General features: G+C 39.8%; 1 pseudogene; it reads right to left on the bottom strand.

Moving 5' to 3' along the window:
* Positions 1-10: 10 nt before the first annotated feature.
* On the bottom strand, positions 11-1,931 carry LOC107742224 (uncharacterized; annotated as a pseudogene).
* Between the last annotated feature and the right edge of the window lie 1,327 nt (positions 1,932-3,258).

The following is a 3,258-nucleotide window of genomic DNA, read 5'->3' as shown; positions in this document are numbered from 1 at the left end:
ACATTGTAAAGGTTTATAAAAATAACTACTTACACTATTTACACTGATTAGTTAAAGAAAAACCACAGCAAAATGTATCGACAGTCGTGGAACGCAGCTACAAATCAACACTTATTCATCCTCTACATCAGAAATTATGTCGCTGAGAAGGTTACACAGGGCTGCACAAATTCTCAAAATGTTATCAATCTTAGGGGTGAGGTTAATTGGAACTGTTTGAGAAAGGATTTTGAAGTTTTTCAGTCGGCATATGACCCGCTCAACATGGACACGTACATTGGCAATGCGCCTAGTGTTGGTGGTGTCTTCTTCAGAGAGTTGCATGCCTCTCTTGGTGAATGCTGGAATGACAAGTTTCACATTCCTTTCAAACAGGAGATCGGTAATGGTGAAGCCTCTGTCTGCCATTACTTCATCGCCTGGACGAAGGTATTCCAGGAGCCCTGAATTTGCAGTTATGAATTTGTCACTGCACCTTCCTCCATACGCTGGTGAGATGAACATGATCAGTCCACCTGGTGCAATAGAGACCAGGTATTTGATGGTGTTCTGGCCGTAGTAATGGCTGTAGGACTCGCCTCTTGAGTCAAGGTTGCGTGGCTTTTGAAGAGATGTCTCTGAACAGTCGATCACACATGTTGTATTTGGGAATTGTTCTCTGAAAACACTGAGGCATTGTTGCCTGGATTGTCTCCCTGGGAAGCCATGGTATGTAATCCCTCATGTTCTCCTCCATGATGTCAATCCAACATGAAATCACCTTGCTTACAATGGACTGAGAAACACCAAACCTTTCAGCAAGATCACCCTGAAATAAATTAAGACGCAGAGTCATCAGGAGCTGATCCCAAGTGTGTAACTGGAAGCTGTTGGTGTATGTACTGGACCTGGTAAGGTGCTCGGCAACTGAATGAAATGCATCCAATGTCAACCCTGTGTATAGCTGACAAAGGTTGTTTTTTCTCAGCAGAGTTATGTACAATGGCACCGGCTCAATGCATTGTGTTCCCATATCAGATGTAGGTGGCTTCAGGTTGAGTTGTGATTTTGAACTGTAGTTGTGGTCAGAGACAGATGGATCCTCCCATTGTGTTTCTGCATCACAGTTCAGGGGCATGTGGATGTGATCACCCTCACAGTTGTCCACTGCATCACTGGCGGTCATCGATACATCTGTGGAAATAATATTAAACATTTTTACATTAGTACTTAAAATACATCATGAGAATTAATATATGATGGGACCCATACTTAGAACAGTATGTGTGTGAGAGAGAGATGCATTAAAAACAAAACAGTATACACACTCTAACTGTAGTGTTAAAACGTAGGTCAATATCAATATCTGAATGAGAAATGTAGCTAGCTGGCCTGCTATCATCTGCAATCTCTGTAACTTACAGGAATAATGTGAGCTATTGTAATGTACCATAATATCTTGTACTATCGTAAATATGAAATAAATAGGTGGGCAATGGTAATCATGCAAAATTCGTTGTACTTTGTTAACTGCTCGTTACTGATCTTAAATGTATTCACAGAACGGACTTCATAAATCTAACGTTAGGCGAACAAGCACATAGCTAACTTAGCTAAGTTAACGTTAGCTTACCTGAATCTGACCTTTTCAGCACCCGGCGTGACTTCTTTACCGGAACATCGTAGCCGAGCCATTTCTCGGGGTAAGGGTGTTCGTCAGTCGGCTTCTTGTCCATGAAATGGTACGAACACACATAAGGGTGCTTCAAATTTAGCGCCTTCAGCCATTGCCTCAGGTGCTCCTCTTCTTTAGGTGGCGGGTGTAAATTGTAAAGTGCACCACAACACTCCGACCGCTTCACATTGTGTTCATAACATCGTTGGTGCAATTGTTCTCTTCTCTTAATCCAATTGTAATGGCAGCCCCTAACTGAGCATATAATACTTGACATTTGCGTTCTGTTCTGTTATCTAGCCACTATCTTAGGTAGGTCCCTCTCAGCCGGAAGTAAGATGACAAAACTAACGCAATGGCGGCACCACGACCCCTAGAGGACGCAGTTCGAAGTTCCCATGAAAGGGAACGCCGCTTCCTACTGATCTGTAGCGCGAGATGCTTACTATAGCACAGAACACACAGAACTTAAGTCTGATAGAAAGACAAAACAACTGGTTTAATGCTGTTTTTACTACACTTTTACTATAGTAAAACTAATTACAATTATATTATAAAATCTATTCTAATAAAACATCTCAATCCAACTAGTAACAACCCTGTGTATAGATGCATTATTATAATTATGCTATGGCTCAGCAATTTGTTATAAGCAGATCTGTAGAAATTAGTCATGTCATTGTCCAGCTCAGTTCAGTTCTCATTCCAATAGCATCAGTACATCATTTATAATAATGGAATGAACAAAATTGCACTGAATATACTGTGTATTTGTTTCTAGGAGAGCATCAACCCCTAATTGACATAAGGGGAAAAATCATTGAAAAGTGTTCAGCGTACAGTGTACCCCTCTTTGCAACAGAGGAAGCATTATAGTAAAGCGGAGTAGAGAGAAAGGGAAAAGGCACTCAACAGATGTTGGTGAGTCTTTATTTCTGGAAAATGCATTAAAGGTCACTCACATTCTACTTAGCCACAAATGTAAACCTGATTTTAGGTAGTATTTAAATGAGATTAATAACTCCAGCTACTTGTAGGCCTACAGTCCTGTATATTTCACACTAAATTGTGATGCAGCCTGAATCATAATCACACCATGTTCATTTGTTGGCCAGAGGGGAACTGATTCCTAAACTAAACATACTTTCTCCCAAGGTTTTTTTTTCTCCATTCTGTCACCTGATGGAGATTGGGTTCCTTGCCAATGTCAACTTTTGGCTTACTTATTTGGGGACACATAATATTCAGAAAAATTATTGATCTGACTCCACTGACACTATTGGATGAGGACTGAACGGAGCTAGATGATGACACCAGTTTTGCTAGATGAGTCAACACTGATTTCAACTGAACAATGACTCTTTTTACTGTTTAGAGCTGCTTCACAGCAGAAGTGAATTCTGTTTGCATTATTATTTTTCTTTGTATCACTGTAAAGTTATTAAAAATATATCTGACAATATACTGGATATACACAAAAATAGAATAAATCAGGATTTTTTTTTCACAGCACTGTACACCTGAATTTATGTTCAGTAGTGTGACATTAATGTGTGGACATTGACATTTTTTTTAGTGTGCGATTGCTATTTTCAGGAAAATGC

The sequence above is a fragment of the Sinocyclocheilus rhinocerous genome, unplaced genomic scaffold (genome assembly GCF_001515625.1).
Source record: "Sinocyclocheilus rhinocerous isolate Xijiao unplaced genomic scaffold, SAMN03320098_v1.1 scaffold15638, whole genome shotgun sequence".
Taxonomy (NCBI): Eukaryota; Metazoa; Chordata; class Actinopteri; order Cypriniformes; family Cyprinidae; genus Sinocyclocheilus; species Sinocyclocheilus rhinocerous.
The sequence above is the reverse complement of the archived record's forward strand: the minus strand, read 5'-3'. Positions and strand labels throughout refer to the sequence as shown.